At 33.7% G+C, this 17,002-nt stretch overlaps 9 non-coding genes across 9 annotated transcripts; 2 read left to right on the top strand and 7 right to left on the bottom strand.

Moving 5' to 3' along the window:
* Positions 1–1,728: 1,728 nt before the first annotated feature.
* On the bottom strand, positions 1,729–1,800 carry TRNAQ-UUG (transfer RNA glutamine (anticodon UUG)). The gene has a single exon. It is a non-coding gene; the product is annotated as a tRNA-Gln (tRNA).
* Positions 1,801–4,238: 2,438 nt separating this feature from the next.
* Positions 4,239–4,310, bottom strand: TRNAQ-UUG (transfer RNA glutamine (anticodon UUG)). Its single transcript has one exon. It is a non-coding gene; the product is annotated as a tRNA-Gln (tRNA).
* Positions 4,311–6,748: 2,438 nt separating this feature from the next.
* TRNAQ-UUG (transfer RNA glutamine (anticodon UUG)) lies at positions 6,749–6,820 on the bottom strand. The gene has a single exon. It is a non-coding gene; the product is annotated as a tRNA-Gln (tRNA).
* Positions 6,821–9,258: 2,438 nt separating this feature from the next.
* TRNAQ-UUG (transfer RNA glutamine (anticodon UUG)) lies at positions 9,259–9,330 on the bottom strand. Its single transcript has one exon. It is a non-coding gene; the product is annotated as a tRNA-Gln (tRNA).
* Positions 9,331–11,768: 2,438 nt separating this feature from the next.
* Positions 11,769–11,840, bottom strand: TRNAQ-UUG (transfer RNA glutamine (anticodon UUG)). Its single transcript has one exon. It is a non-coding gene; the product is annotated as a tRNA-Gln (tRNA).
* Positions 11,841–13,388: 1,548 nt separating this feature from the next.
* On the top strand, positions 13,389–13,460 carry TRNAQ-CUG (transfer RNA glutamine (anticodon CUG)). Its single transcript has one exon. It is a non-coding gene; the product is annotated as a tRNA-Gln (tRNA).
* Positions 13,461–14,285: 825 nt separating this feature from the next.
* Positions 14,286–14,357, bottom strand: TRNAQ-UUG (transfer RNA glutamine (anticodon UUG)). The gene has a single exon. It is a non-coding gene; the product is annotated as a tRNA-Gln (tRNA).
* A 1,548-nt stretch (positions 14,358–15,905) lies between these two features.
* TRNAQ-CUG (transfer RNA glutamine (anticodon CUG)) lies at positions 15,906–15,977 on the top strand. Its single transcript has one exon. It is a non-coding gene; the product is annotated as a tRNA-Gln (tRNA).
* Positions 15,978–16,802: 825 nt separating this feature from the next.
* TRNAQ-UUG (transfer RNA glutamine (anticodon UUG)) lies at positions 16,803–16,874 on the bottom strand. Its single transcript has one exon. It is a non-coding gene; the product is annotated as a tRNA-Gln (tRNA).
* Between the last annotated feature and the right edge of the window lie 128 nt (positions 16,875–17,002).

Here is a 17,002-nt window from a genome sequence, read left to right as displayed (position 1 = left end):
ATGAGAATTTGATCAGTACCTGTCATGCCTCCGACCAAAAGCTTATATTTTACGATTGGAGATCAACTGTTGTAAATCAGCATGAAAAACATTTTCTTTTCACGATTTCCATACTAATATAAAACAACATTTTTACTAGCTGAATGAGATCATCATTTGGGTTCCTCTATGTTTGATTGAAGAAAACTTCTCATTCAAAATGTGCTATTTTCGCCTTATCAATAGCGGGAAAGCTTGAAAAAGTGATGCTGTGAATCACCCGTCTGAAATGCGTTTGAGAAAATCAGGATATGATTTTATAATGGCTAACTACTTTGTGAAGAAATTTGATGTCAATGTATTGTAAAGTTTGTATTGATGTAACTTGTTCAAGCTGATGGACATTTTGAAAGCATTCAATAATTGACTCTTTCAACCTACTGGTGTTGGATTTGAGCTATCAATGAACAAAGATGAAGAAATGGAAAAGCTCAAGAGTAATAAAAAAAGTCCCTCCAAGGTTTCAAATCGGATCATTGGATGCAAAGTCCAAATTGCCAACCATTGCTCTATCGAGCCACCCATGCAGGAGACAGAGACATTGCTTCAGTAGTCTGGAAATGTAGACTGTTTTATTATGCTACAGGCAAAGATGAACATTGTGATATAACTTTTATATTCAGATAAACATTTGAATATTTAACACTTTTATAGAGAATATAGCTGAAAAGAATCAAATCACATTAAATCTCTATCCACTATGACCATTCAAATGAGATATCTTTTTATCAATATAAGAGAAGGACATCACTGATGCGCTCTCTTTTGTCTCAATGGAAAAGGCACTCTTGTGTGAGAGGGTTCCAAGGTGTAATGGTTAGCACTCTGAATCCAGCGATCCGAGTTCAAATCTCGGTGGGACCTACTACAATTATGAGATTCACTGTTTAACTCATTTTTTAGAATTTGGTCTAGAAAAAACCTAATATCAACGTTTTATACTGATGCGTTTGAACGCATAAGTATGTATAGATGCATACATAGCTTTATCCATCTAGATAGCTGTTAGACAATATGAACATATCAATTATTCATAAACATAAATATTGAAGCTGAACCTAGAAACTGTTCTTTCACATCCACATTGTAAACATGAGTTTATTTTCCTTTCTCATCTATATGGCCAGTAATGAGATAGTTCATTTTTGCTGATTTCTCAGCTGACAACATGCTGGACTTACACAGTGCATTTCATTGTGAATTTCTTTGAAAGTGAATTTCAGATTCACACCTTTGACATGTCTTTCAAAAGATTCAACTTTATTGGTTGTGGATTTACTGTTGAAAATCAGTGTGTAAAATCTTTGTACGTCTGAATTTCAAGAATATTATTCAAACTGCACATCTTCGGTCCCCGTAATACAAAGTTTGACTCCTCAAGTTTTGTTTTAATGAATGCTTTGCAATTAAAAAGTTCCTTGTTCCCCTTATCAATAACAGTAAGATTTTAAAAAGTAATGTCGTGCATCAGGCCCCTGTGATGAGTTTGAGAAACCAGAGTGAGTTTGTAAAATCTCTCATTATTTTGAGCCATTTAGTTTCCAGGTATTGTAAAAATTCTATTATTTGCTCACATCTAGTAAACTTTTAGAGTATAATCAATAAATTAATTTTTCACCCTACCGGTATTAGATATGTGATATTAATGAATACACTTGAAAGAAAATGATTTGGTCAAGAGTCATAAAATGGTCCCACCGAGATTTGAACTCGGATCATTGGATTCAAAGTCCAAAGTGCTAACCATTACACCATGGAACCTCCCATGTGAAAGGAGTGCAAACTGCTGCAGCAATGTGGAAATGTCAAAGTTTTTAATATTCTACTGTCAAAGAGAAACTGAATTGGATTGCTTTCCTATTCTGGTAAACTTTTGCATATTGAACTATGTTGGGGAAGGATGTTGCCCAAAAGACTCAAATAACGTTATAACTCTGTTGAACAGTGGTTTTTATGTGAGATAATATTTTTCAATGAAAGATAAGTTGCCCCCTGAGGCAAATCTCTTCTGTCAAAATGGAAAGCTCACCCTGGTACGGGAGGGTGGATGGTGTCGTGGTTAGCACTCTGGAGACTGAAAACAGGGATCTGAGTACAAATTTCAGTGGGACTTATCTGAACATTACAATTTTCTTTTCCATTCAGTTCTTAGAAGTTTTATTTGGAACAACATCACATTTACTTATAAACATGTAAAAATCAACCTGTACATATGTATCTCTGTATATATAGCTATATGTCTCTGTATATTTATAGGAACATATAAACATATAGATTATAAAAATAAATATAATTAGTGGAGGTGAAAATCATGAACAGTTGTTGCCTCTCAGCATTTGAAACATGAGTTTCTACTTCTTTCTCTTTTATATGTCCTGAAATTGAGATAGTCACTTTTTACTCATTATTGATCCAACAATACAGTTGATGTATACAAAGCATATCATATGATTTGTGAATAAAGTTCAAAAATGAGAATTTGATCAGTACCTGTCATGCCTCCGACCAAAAGCTTATATTTTACGATTGGAGATCAACTGTTGTAAATCAGCATGAAAAACATTTTCTTTTCACGATTTCCATACTAATATAAAACAACATTTTTACTAGCTGAATGAGATCATCATTTGGGTTCCTCTATGTTTGATTGAAGAAAACTTCTCATTCAAAATGTGCTATTTTCGCCTTATCAATAGCGGGAAAGCTTGAAAAAGTGATGCTGTGAATCACCCGTCTGAAATGCGTTTGAGAAAATCAGGATATGATTTTATAATGGCTAACTACTTTGTGAAGAAATTTGATGTCAAAGTATTGTAAAGTTTGTATTGATGTAACTTGTTCAAGCTGATGGACATTTTGAAAGCATTCAATAATTGACTCTTTCAACCTACTGGTGTTGGATTTGAGCTATCAATGAACAAAGATGAAGAAATGGAAAAGCTCAAGAGTAATAAAAAAAGTCCCTCCAAGGTTTCAAATCGGATCATTGGATGCAAAGTCCAAATTGCCAACCATTGCTCTATCGAGCCACCCATGCAGGAGACAGAGACATTGCTTCAGTAGTCTGGAAATGTAGACTGTTTTATTATGCTACAGGCAAAGATGAACATTGTGATATAACTTTTATATTCAGATAAACATTTGAATATTTAACACTTTTATAGAGAATATAGCTGAAAAGAATCAAATCACATTAAATCTCTATCCACTATGACCATTCAAATGAGATATCTTTTTATCAATATAAGAGAAGGACATCACTGATGCGCTCTCTTTTGTCTCAATGGAAAAGGCACTCTTGTGTGAGAGGGTTCCAAGGTGTAATGGTTAGCACTCTGAATCCAGCGATCCGAGTTCAAATCTCGGTGGGACCTACTACAATTATGAGATTCACTGTTTAACTCATTTTTTAGAATTTGGTCTAGAAAAAACCTAATATCAACGTTTTATACTGATGCGTTTGAACGCATAAGTATGTATAGATGCATACATAGCTTTATCCATCTAGATAGCTGTTAGACAATATGAACATATCAATTATTCATAAACATAAATATTGAAGCTGAACCTAGAAACTGTTCTTTCACATCCACATTGTAAACATGAGTTTATTTTCCTTTCTCATCTATATGGCCAGTAATGAGATAGTTCATTTTTGCTGATTTCTTAGCTGACAACATGCTGGACTTACACAGTGCATTTCATTGTGAATTTCTTTGAAAGTGAATTTCAGATTCACACCTTTGACATGTCTTTCAAAAGATTCAACTTTATTGGTTGTGGATTTACTGTTGAAAATCAGTGTGTAAAATCTTTGTACGTCTGAATTTCAAGAATATTATTCAAACTGCACATCTTCGGTCCCCGTAATACAAAGTTTGACTCCTCAAGTTTTGTTTTAATGAATGCTTTGCAATTAAAAAGTTCCTTGTTCCCCTTATCAATAACAGTAAGATTTTAAAAAGTAATGTCGTGCATCAGGCCCCTGTGATGAGTTTGAGAAACCAGAGTGAGTTTGTAAAATCTCTCATTATTTTGAGCCATTTAGTTTCCAGGTATTGTAAAAATTCTATTATTTGCTCACATCTAGTAAACTTTTAGAGTATAATCAATAAATTAATTTTTCACCCTACCGGTATTAGATATGTGATATTAATGAATACACTTGAAAGAAAATGATTTGGTCAAGAGTCATAAAATGGTCCCACCGAGATTTGAACTCGGATCATTGGATTCAAAGTCCAAAGTGCTAACCATTACACCATGGAACCTCCCATGTGAAAGGAGTGCAAACTGCTGCAGCAATGTGGAAATGTCAAAGTTTTTAATATTCTACTGTCAAAGAGAAACTGAATTGGATTGCTTTCCTATTCTGGTAAACTTTTGCATATTGAACTATGTTGGGGAAGGATGTTGCCCAAAAGACTCAAATAACGTTATAACTCTGTTGAACAGTGGTTTTTATGTGAGATAATATTTTTCAATGAAAGATAAGTTGCCCCCTGAGGCAAATCTCTTCTGTCAAAATGGAAAGCTCACCCTGGTACGGGAGGGTGGATGGTGTCGTGGTTAGCACTCTGGAGACTGAAAACAGGGATCTGAGTACAAATTTCAGTGGGACTTATCTGAACATTACAATTTTCTTTTCCATTCAGTTCTTAGAAGTTTTATTTGGAACAACATCACATTTACTTATAAACATGTAAAAATCAACCTGTACATATGTATCTCTGTATATATAGCTATATGTCTCTGTATATTTATAGGAACATATAAACATATAGATTATAAAAATAAATATAATTAGTGGAGGTGAAAATCATGAACAGTTGTTGCCTCTCAGCATTTGAAACATGAGTTTCTACTTCTTTCTCTTTTATATGTCCTGAAATTGAGATAGTCACTTTTTACTCATTATTGATCCAACAATACAGTTGATGTATACAAAGCATATCATATGATTTGTGAATGAAGTTCAAAAATGAGAATTTGATCAGTACCTGTCATGCCTCCGACCAAAAGCTTATATTTTACGATTGGAGATCAACTGTTGTAAATCAGCATGAAAAACATTTTCTTTTCACGATTTCCATACTAATATAAAACAACATTTTTACTAGCTGAATGAGATCATCATTTGGGTTCCTCTATGTTTGATTGAAGAAAACTTCTCATTCAAAATGTGCTATTTTTGCCTTATCAATAGCGGGAACGCTTAAAAAAGTCATGCTGTGAATCACCCGTCTGAAATGCGTTTGAGAAAATCAGGATATGATTTTATAATGGCTAACTACTTTGTGAAGAAATTTGATGTCAAAGTATTGTAAAGTTTGTATTGATGTAACTTGTTCAAGCTGATGGACATTTTGAAAGCATTCAATAATTGACTCTTTCAACCTACTGGTGTTGAGTTTGAGCTATCAATGAACAAAGATGAAGAAATGGAAAAGCTCAAGAGTAATAAAAAAAGTCCCTCCAAGGTTTCAAATCGGATCATTGGATGCAAAGTCCAAATTGCCAACCATTGCTCTATCGAGCCACCCATGCAGGAGACAGAGACATTGCTTCAGTAGTCTGGAAATGTAGACTGTTTTATTATGCTACAGGCAAAGATGAACATTGTGATATAACTTTTATATTCAGATAAACATTTGAATATTTAACACTTTTATAGAGAATATAGCTGAAAAGAATCAAATCACATTAAATCTCTATCCACTATGACCATTCAAATGAGATATCTTTTTATCAATATAAGAGAAGGACATCACTGATGCGCTCTCTTTTGTCTCAATGGAAAAGGCACTCTTGTGTGAGAGGGTTCCAAGGTGTAATGGTTAGCACTCTGAATCCAGCGATCCGAGTTCAAATCTCGGTGGGACCTACTACAATTATGAGATTCACTGTTTAACTCATTTTTTAGAATTTGGTCTAGAAAAAACCTAATATCAACGTTTTATACTGATGCGTTTGAACGCATAAGTATGTATAGATGCATACATAGCTTTATCCATCTAGATAGCTGTTAGACAATATGAACATATCAATTATTCATAAACATAAATATTGAAGCTGAACCTAGAAACTGTTCTTTCACATCCACATTGTAAACATGAGTTTATTTTCCTTTCTCATCTATATGGCCAGTAATGAGATAGTTCATTTTTGCTGATTTCTTAGCTGACAACATGCTGGACTTACACAGTGCATTTCATTGTGAATTTCTTTGAAAGTGAATTTCAGATTCACACCTTTGACATGTCTTTCAAAAGATTCAACTTTATTGGTTGTGGATTTACTGTTGAAAATCAGTGTGTAAAATCTTTGTACGTCTGAATTTCAAGAATATTATTCAAACTGCACATCTTCGGTCCCCGTAATACAAAGTTTGACTCCTCAAGTTTTGTTTTAATGAATGCTTTGCAATTAAAAAGTTCCTTGTTCCCCTTATCAATAACAGTAAGATTTTAAAAAGTAATGTCGTGCATCAGGCCCCTGTGATGAGTTTGAGAAACCAGAGTGAGTTTGTAAAATCTCTCATTATTTTGAGCCATTTAGTTTCCAGGTATTGTAAAAATTCTATTATTTGCTCACATCTAGTAAACTTTTAGAGTATAATCAATAAATTAATTTTTCACCCTACCGGTATTAGATATGTGATATTAATGAATACACTTGAAAGAAAATGATTTGGTCAAGAGTCATAAAATGGTCCCACCGAGATTTGAACTCGGATCATTGGATTCAAAGTCCAAAGTGCTAACCATTACACCATGGAACCTCCCATGTAAAAGGAGTGCAAACTGCTGCAGCAATGTGGAAATGTCAAAGTTTTTAATATTCTACTGTCAAAGAGAAACTGAATTGGATTGCTTTCCTATTCTGGTAAACTTTTGCATATTGAACTATGTTGGGGAAGGATGTTGCCCAAAAGACTCAAATAACGTTATAACTCTGTTGAACAGTGGTTTTTATGTGAGATAATATTTTTCAATGAAAGATAAGTTGCCCCCTGAGGCAAATCTCTTCTGTCAAAATGGAAAGCTCACCCTGGTACGGGAGGGTGGATGGTGTCGTGGTTAGCACTCTGGAGACTGAAAACAGGGATCTGAGTACAAATTTCAGTGGGACTTATCTGAACATTACAATTTTCTTTTCCATTCAGTTCTTAGAAGTTTTATTTGGAACAACATCACATTTACTTATAAACATGTAAAAATCAACCTGTACATATGTATCTCTGTATATATAGCTATATGTCTCTGTATATTTATAGGAACATATAAACATATAGATTATAAAAATAAATATAATTAGTGGAGGTGAAAATCATGAACAGTTGTTGCCTCTCAGCATTTGAAACATGAGTTTCTACTTCTTTCTCTTTTATATGTCCTGAAATTGAGATAGTCACTTTTTACTCATTATTGATCCAACAATACAGTTGATGTATACAAAGCATATCATATGATTTGTGAATGAAGTTCAAAAATGAGAATTTGATCAGTACCTGTCATGCCTCCGACCAAAAGCTTATATTTTACGATTGGAGATCAACTGTTGTAAATCAGCATGAAAAACATTTTCTTTTCACGATTTCCATACTAATATAAAACAACATTTTTACTAGCTGAATGAGATCATCATTTGGGTTCCTCTATGTTTGATTGAAGAAAACTTCTCATTCAAAATGTGCTATTTTTGCCTTATCAATAGCGGGAACGCTTAAAAAAGTCATGCTGTGAATCACCCGTCTGAAATGCGTTTGAGAAAATCAGGATATGATTTTATAATGGCTAACTACTTTGTGAAGAAATTTGATGTCAAAGTATTGTAAAGTTTGTATTGATGTAACTTGTTCAAGCTGATGGACATTTTGAAAGCATTCAATAATTGACTCTTTCAACCTACTGGTGTTGAATTTGAGCTATCAATGAACAAAGATGAAGAAATGGAAAAGCTCAAGAGTAATAAAAAAAGTCCCTCCAAGGTTTCAAATCGGATCATTGGATGCAAAGTCCAAATTGCCAACCATTGCTCTATCGAGCCACCCATGCAGGAGACAGAGACATTGCTTCAGTAGTCTGGAAATGTAGACTGTTTTATTATGCTACAGGCAAAGATGAACATTGTGATATAACTTTTATATTCAGATAAACATTTGAATATTTAACACTTTTATAGAGAATATAGCTGAAAAGAATCAAATCACATTAAATCTCTATCCACTATGACCATTCAAATGAGATATCTTTTTATCAATATAAGAGAAGGACATCACTGATGCGCTCTCTTTTGTCTCAATGGAAAAGGCACTCTTGTGTGAGAGGGTTCCAAGGTGTAATGGTTAGCACTCTGAATCCAGCGATCCGAGTTCAAATCTCGGTGGGACCTACTACAATTATGAGATTCACTGTTTAACTCATTTTTTAGAATTTGGTCTAGAAAAAACCTAATATCAACGTTTTATACTGATGCGTTTGAACGCATAAGTATGTATAGATGCATACATAGCTTTATCCATCTAGATAGCTGTTAGACAATATGAACATATCAATTATTCATAAACATAAATATTGAAGCTGAACCTAGAAACTGTTCTTTCACATCCACATTGTAAACATGAGTTTATTTTCCTTTCTCATCTATATGGCCAGTAATGAGATAGTTCATTTTTGCTGATTTCTTAGCTGACAACATGCTGGACTTACACAGTGCATTTCATTGTGAATTTCTTTGAAAGTGAATTTCAGATTCACACCTTTGACATGTCTTTCAAAAGATTCAACTTTATTGGTTGTGGATTTACTGTTGAAAATCAGTGTGTAAAATCTTTGTACGTCTGAATTTCAAGAATATTATTCAAACTGCACATCTTCGGTCCCCGTAATACAAAGTTTGACTCCTCAAGTTTTGTTTTAATGAATGCTTTGCAATTAAAAAGTTCCTTGTTCCCCTTATCAATAACAGTAAGATTTTAAAAAGTAATGTCGTGCATCAGGCCCCTGTGATGAGTTTGAGAAACCAGAGTGAGTTTGTAAAATCTCTCATTATTTTGAGCCATTTAGTTTCCAGGTATTGTAAAAATTCTATTATTTGCTCACATCTAGTAAACTTTTAGAGTATAATCAATAAATTAATTTTTCACCCTACCGGTATTAGATATGTGATATTAATGAATACACTTGAAAGATAATGATTTGGTCAAGAGTCATAAAATGGTCCCACCGAGATTTGAACTCGGATCATTGGATTCAAAGTCCAAAGTGCTAACCATTACACCATGGAACCTCCCATGTGAAAGGAGTGCAAACTGCTGCAGCAATGTGGAAATGTCAAAGTTTTTAATATTCTACTGTCAAAGAGAAACTGAATTGGATTGCTTTCCTATTCTGGTAAACTTTTGCATATTGAACTATGTTGGGGAAGGATGTTGCCCAAAAGACTCAAATAACGTTATAACTCTGTTGAACAGTGGTTTTTATGTGAGATAATATTTTTCAATGAAAGATAAGTTGCCCCCTGAGGCAAATCTCTTCTGTCAAAATGGAAAGCTCACCCTGGTACGGGAGGGTGGATGGTGTCGTGGTTAGCACTCTGGAGACTGAAAACAGGGATCTGAGTACAAATTTCAGTGGGACTTATCTGAACATTACAATTTTCTTTTCCATTCAGTTCTTAGAAGTTTTATTTGGAACAACATCACATTTACTTATAAACATGTAAAAATCAACCTGTACATATGTATCTCTGTATATATAGCTATATGTCTCTGTATATTTATAGGAACATATAAACATATAGATTATAAAAATAAATATAATTAGTGGAGGTGAAAATCATGAACAGTTGTTGCCTCTCAGCATTTGAAACATGAGTTTCTACTTCTTTCTCTTTTATATGTCCTGAAATTGAGATAGTCACTTTTTACTCATTATTGATCCAACAATACAGTTGATGTATACAAAGCATATCATATGATTTGTGAATGAAGTTCAAAAATGAGAATTTGATCAGTACCTGTCATGCCTCCGACCAAAAGCTTATATTTTACGATTGGAGATCAACTGTTGTAAATCAGCATGAAAAACATTTTCTTTTCACGATTTCCATACTAATATAAAACAACATTTTTACTAGCTGAATGAGATCATCATTTGGGTTCCTCTATGTTTGATTGAAGAAAACTTCTCATTCAAAATGTGCTATTTTTGCCTTATCAATAGCGGGAACGCTTAAAAAAGTCATGCTGTGAATCACCCGTCTGAAATGCGTTTGAGAAAATCAGGATATGATTTTATAATGGCTAACTACTTTGTGAAGAAATTTGATGTCAAAGTATTGTAAAGTTTGTATTGATGTAACTTGTTCAAGCTGATGGACATTTTGAAAGCATTCAATAATTGACTCTTTCAACCTACTGGTGTTGAATTTGAGCTATCAATGAACAAAGATGAAGAAATGGAAAAGCTCAAGAGTAATAAAAAAAGTCCCTCCAAGGTTTCAAATCGGATCATTGGATGCAAAGTCCAAATTGCCAACCATTGCTCTATCGAGCCACCCATGCAGGAGACAGAGACATTGCTTCAGTAGTCTGGAAATGTAGACTGTTTTATTATGCTACAGGCAAAGATGAACATTGTGATATAACTTTTATATTCAGATAAACATTTGAATATTTAACACTTTTATAGAGAATATAGCTGAAAAGAATCAAATCACATTAAATCTCTATCCACTATGACCATTCAAATGAGATATCTTTTTATCAATATAAGAGAAGGACATCACTGATGCGCTCTCTTTTGTCTCAATGGAAAAGGCACTCTTGTGTGAGAGGGTTCCAAGGTGTAATGGTTAGCACTCTGAATCCAGCGATCCGAGTTCAAATCTCGGTGGGACCTACTACAATTATGAGATTCACTGTTTAACTCATTTTTTAGAATTTGGTCTAGAAAAAACCTAATATCAACGTTTTATACTGATGCGTTTGAACGCATAAGTATGTATAGATGCATACATAGCTTTATCCATCTAGATAGCTGTTAGACAATATGAACATATCAATTATTCATAAACATAAATATTGAAGCTGAACCTAGAAACTGTTCTTTCACATCCACATTGTAAACATGAGTTTATTTTCCTTTCTCATCTATATGGCCAGTAATGAGATAGTTCATTTTTGCTGATTTCTTAGCTGACAACATGCTGGACTTACACAGTGCATTTCATTGTGAATTTCTTTGAAAGTGAATTTCAGATTCACACCTTTGACATGTCTTTCAAAAGATTCAACTTTATTGGTTGTGGATTTACTGTTGAAAATCAGTGTGTAAAATCTTTGTACGTCTGAATTTCAAGAATATTATTCAAACTGCACATCTTCGGTCCCCGTAATACAAAGTTTGACTCCTCAAGTTTTGTTTTAATGAATGCTTTGCAATTAAAAAGTTCCTTGTTCCCCTTATCAATAACAGTAAGATTTTAAAAAGTAATGTCGTGCATCAGGCCCCTGTGATGAGTTTGAGAAACCAGAGTGAGTTTGTAAAATCTCTCATTATTTTGAGCCATTTAGTTTCCAGGTATTGTAAAAATTCTATTATTTGCTCACATCTAGTAAACTTTTAGAGTATAATCAATAAATTAATTTTTCACCCTACCGGTATTAGATATGTGATATTAATGAATACACTTGAAAGAAAATGATTTGGTCAAGAGTCATAAAATGGTCCCACCGAGATTTGAACTCGGATCATTGGATTCAAAGTCCAAAGTGCTAACCATTACACCATGGAACCTCCCATGTGAAAGGAGTGCAAACTGCTGCAGCAATGTGGAAATGTCAAAGTTTTTAATATTCTACTGTCAAAGAGAAACTGAATTGGATTGCTTTCCTATTCTGGTAAACTTTTGCATATTGAACTATGTTGGGGAAGGATGTTGCCCAAAAGACTCAAATAACGTTATAACTCTGTTGAACAGTGGTTTTTATGTGAGATAATATTTTTCAATGAAAGATAAGTTGCCCCCTGAGGCAAATCTCTTCTGTCAAAATGGAAAGCTCACCCTGGTACGGGAGGGTGGATGGTGTCGTGGTTAGCACTCTGGAGACTGAAAACAGGGATCTGAGTACAAATTTCAGTGGGACTTATCTGAACATTACAATTTTCTTTTCCATTCAGTTCTTAGAAGTTTTATTTGGAACAACATCACATTTACTTATAAACATGTAAAAATCAACCTGTACATATGTATCTCTGTATATATAGCTATATGTCTCTGTATATTTATAGGAACATATAAACATATAGATTATAAAAATAAATATAATTAGTGGAGGTGAAAATCATGAACAGTTGTTGCCTCTCAGCATTTGAAACATGAGTTTCTACTTCTTTCTCTTTTATATGTCCTGAAATTGAGATAGTCACTTTTTACTCATTATTGATCCAACAATACAGTTGATGTATACAAAGCATATCATATGATTTGTGAATGAAGTTCAAAAATGAGAATTTGATCAGTACCTGTCATGCCTCCGACCAAAAGCTTATATTTTACGATTGGAGATCAACTGTTGTAAATCAGCATGAAAAACATTTTCTTTTCACGATTTCCATACTAATATAAAACAACATTTTTACTAGCTGAATGAGATCATCATTTGGGTTCCTCTATGTTTGATTGAAGAAAACTTCTCATTCAAAATGTGCTATTTTTGCCTTATCAATAGCGGGAACGCTTAAAAAAGTCATGCTGTGAATCACCCGTCTGAAATGCGTTTGAGAAAATCAGGATATGATTTTATAATGGCTAACTACTTTGTGAAGAAATTTGATGTCAAAGTATTGTAAAGTTTGTATTGATGTAACTTGTTCAAGCTGATGGACATTTTGAAAGCATTCAATAATTGACTCTTTCAACCTACTGGTGTTGAATTTGAGCTATCAATGAACAAAGATGAAGAAATGGAAAAGCTCAAGAGTAATAAAAAAAGTCCCTCCAAGGTTTCAAATCGGATCATTGGATGCAAAGTCCAAATTGCCAACCATTGCTCTATCGAGCCACCCATGCAGGAGACAGAGACATTGCTTCAGTAGTCTGGAAATGTAGACTGTTTTATTATGCTACAGGCAAAGATGAACATTGTGATATAACTTTTATATTCAGATAAACATTTGAATATTTAACACTTTTATAGAGAATATAGCTGAAAAGAATCAAATCACAATAAATCTCTATCCACTATGACCATTCAAATGAGATATCTTTTTATCAATATAAGAGAAGGACATCACTGATGCGCTCTCTTTTGTCTCAATGGAAAAGGCACTCTTGTGTGAGAGGGTTCCATGGTGTAATGGTTAGCACTCTGGACTCTGAATCCAGCGATCCGAGTTCAAATCTCGGTGGGACCTACTACAATTATGAGATTCACTGTTTAACTCATTTTTTAGAATTTGGTCTAGAAAAAACCTAATATCAATGTTTTATACTGATGCGTATGAACGCATAAGTATGTATAGATGCATACATAGCTTTATCCATCTAGATAGCTGTTAGACAATATGAACATATCAATTATTCATAAACATAAATATTGAAGCTGAACCTAGAAACTGTTCTTTCACATCCACATTGTAAACATGAGTTTATTTTCCTTTCTCATCTATATGGCCAGTAATGAGACAGTTCATTTTTGCTGATTTCTTAGCTGACAACATGCTGGACTTACACAGTGCATTTCATTGTGAATTTCTTTGAAAGTGAATTTCAGATTCACACCTTTGACATGTCTTTTAAAAGATTCAACTTTATTGGTTGTGGATTTACTGTTGAAAATCAGTGTGTAAAATCTTTGTACGTCTGAATTTCAAGATTATTATTCAAACTGCACATCTTTGGGCCCCGTAATACAAAGTTTGACTCCTCAAGTTTTGTTTTAATGAGTGCTTTGCAATTAAAAAGTTCCTTGTTCCCCTTATCAATAACAGTAAGATTTTAAAAAGTAATGTCGTGCATCAGGGCCCTGTGATGAGTTTGAGAAACCAGAGTGAGTTTGTAAAATCTCTCATTATTTTGAGCCATTTAGTTTCCAGGTATTGTAAAAATTCTATTATTTGCTCACATCTAGTAAACTTTTAGAGTATAATCAATAAATTAATTTTTCACCCTACCGGTATTAGATATGTGATATTAATGAATACACTTGAAAGAAAATGATTTGGTCAAGAGTCATAAAATGGTCCCACCGAGATTTGAACTCGGATCATTGGATTCAAAGTCCAAAGTGCTAACCATTACACCATGGAACCTCCCATGTGAAAGGAGTGCAAACTGCTGCAGCAATGTGGAAATGTCAAAGTTTTTAATATTCTACTGTCAAAGAGAAACTGAATTGGATTGCTTTCCTATTCTGGTAAACTTTTGCATATTGAACTATGTTGGGGAAGGATGTTGCCCAAAAGACTCAAATAACGTTATAACTCTGTTGAACAGTGGTTTTTATGTGAGATAATATTTTTCAATGAAAGATAAGTTGCCCCCTGAGGCAAATCTCTTCTGTCAAAATGGAAAGCTCACCCTGGTACGGGAGGGTGGATGGTGTCGTGGTTAGCACTCTGGACTCTGAAAACAGGGATCTGAGTACAAATTTCAGTGGGACTTATCTGAACATTACAATTTTCTTTTCCATTCAGTTCTTAGAAGTTTTATTTGGAACAACATCACATTTACTTATAAACATGTAAAAATCAACCTGTACATATGTATCTCTGTATGTATAGCTATATGTCTCTGTATATTTATAGGAACATATAAACATATAGATTATAAAAATATATATAATTAGTGGAGGTGAAAATCATGAACAGTTGTTGCCTCTCAGCATTTGAAACATGAGTTTCTACTTCTTTCTCTTTTATATGACCTGAAATTGAGATAGTCACTTTTTACTCATTATTGATCCAACAATACAGTTGATGTATACAAAGCATATCATATGATTTGTGAATAAAGTTCAAAAATGAGAATTTGATCAGTACCTGTCATGCCTCCGACCAAAAGCTTATATTTTACGATTGGAGATCAACTGTTGTAAATCAGCATGAAAAACATTTTCTTTTCACGATTTCCATACTAATATAAAACAACATTTTTACTAGCTGAATGAGATCATCATTTGGGTTCCTCTATGTTTGATTGAAGAAAACTTCTCATTCAAAATGTGCTATTTTCGCCTTATCAATAGCGGGAAAGCTTAAAAAAGTGATGCTGTGAATCACCCGTCTGAAATGCGTTTGAGAAAATCAGGATATGATTTTATAATGGCTAACTACTTTGTGAAGAAATTTGATGTCAAAGTATTGTAAAGTTTGTATTGATGTAACTTGTTCAAGCTGATGGACATTTTGAAAGCATTCAATAATTGACTCTTTCAACCTACTGGTGTTGGATTTGAGCTATCAATGAACAAAGATGAAGAAATGGAAAAGCTCAAGAGTAATAAAAAAAGTCCCTCCAAGGTTTCAAATCGGATCATTGGATGCAAAGTCCAAATTGCCAACCATTGCTCTATCGAGCCACCAATGCAGGAGACAGAGACATTGCTTCAGTAGTCTGGAAATGTAGACTGTTTTATTATGCTACAGGCAAAGATGAACATTGTGATATAACTTTTATATTCAGATAAACATTTGAATATTTAACACTTTTATAGAGAATATAGCTGAAAAGAATCAAATCACATTAAATCTCTATCCACAATGACCATTCAAATGAGATATCTTTTTATCAATATAAGAGAAGGACATCACTGATGCGCTCTCTTTTGTCTCAATGGAAAAGGCACTCTTGTGTGAGAGGGTTCCATGGTGTAATGGTTAGCACTCTGGACTCTGAATCCAGCGATCCGAGTTCAAATCTCGGTGGGACCTACTACAATTATGAGATTCACTATTTAACTCATTTTTTAGAATTTGGTCTAGAAAAAACCTAATATCAATGTTTTATACTGATGCGTATGAACGCATAAGTATATATAGATGCATACATAGCTTTATCCATCTAGATAGCTGTTAGACAAGATGAACATATCAATTATTCATAAACATAAATATTGAAGCTGAACCTAGAAACTGTTCTTTCACATCCACATTGTAAACATGAGTTTATTTTCCTTTCTCATCTATATGGCCAGTAATGAGACAGTTCATTTTTGCTGATTTCTTAGCTGACAACATGCTGGACTTACACAGTGCATTTCATTGTGAATTTCTTTGAAAGTGAATTTCAGATTCACACCTTTGACATGTCTTTCAAAAGATTCAACTTTATTGGTTGTGGATTTACTGTTGAAAATCAGTGTGTAAAATCTTTGTACGTCTGAATTTCAAGATTATTATTCAAACTGCACATCTTTGGTCCCCGTAATACAAAGTTTAACTCCTCAAGTTTTGTTTTAATGAATGCTTTGCAATTAAAAAGTTCCTTGTTCCCCTTATCAATAACAGTAAGATTTTAAAAAGTAATGTCGTGCATCAGGGCCCTGTGATGAGTTTGAGAAACCAGAGTGAGTTTGTAAAATCTCTCATTATTTTGAGCCATTTAGTTTCCAGGTATTGTAAAAATTCTATTATTTGCTCACATCTAGTAAACTTTTAGAGTATAATCAATAAATTAATTTTTCACCCTACCGGTATTAGATATGTGATATTAATGAATACACTTGAAAGAAAATGATTTGGTCAAGAGTCATAAAATGGTCCCACCGAGATTTGAACTCGGATCATTGGATTCAAAGTCCAAAGTGCTAACCATTACACCATGGAACCTCCCATGTGAAAGGAGTGCAAACTGCTGCAGCAATGTGGAAATGTCAAAGTTTTTAATATTCTACTGTCAAAGAGAAACTGAATTGGATTGCTTTCCTATTCTGGTAAACTTTTGCATATTGAACTAT

This window comes from Triturus cristatus, chromosome 5_2 (assembly GCF_964204655.1).
Source record: "Triturus cristatus chromosome 5_2, aTriCri1.1, whole genome shotgun sequence".
Taxonomy (NCBI): Eukaryota; Metazoa; Chordata; class Amphibia; order Caudata; family Salamandridae; genus Triturus; species Triturus cristatus.
Note: the sequence above shows the minus strand (reverse complement) of the source record. Positions and strands in the feature narration are given on the sequence as shown.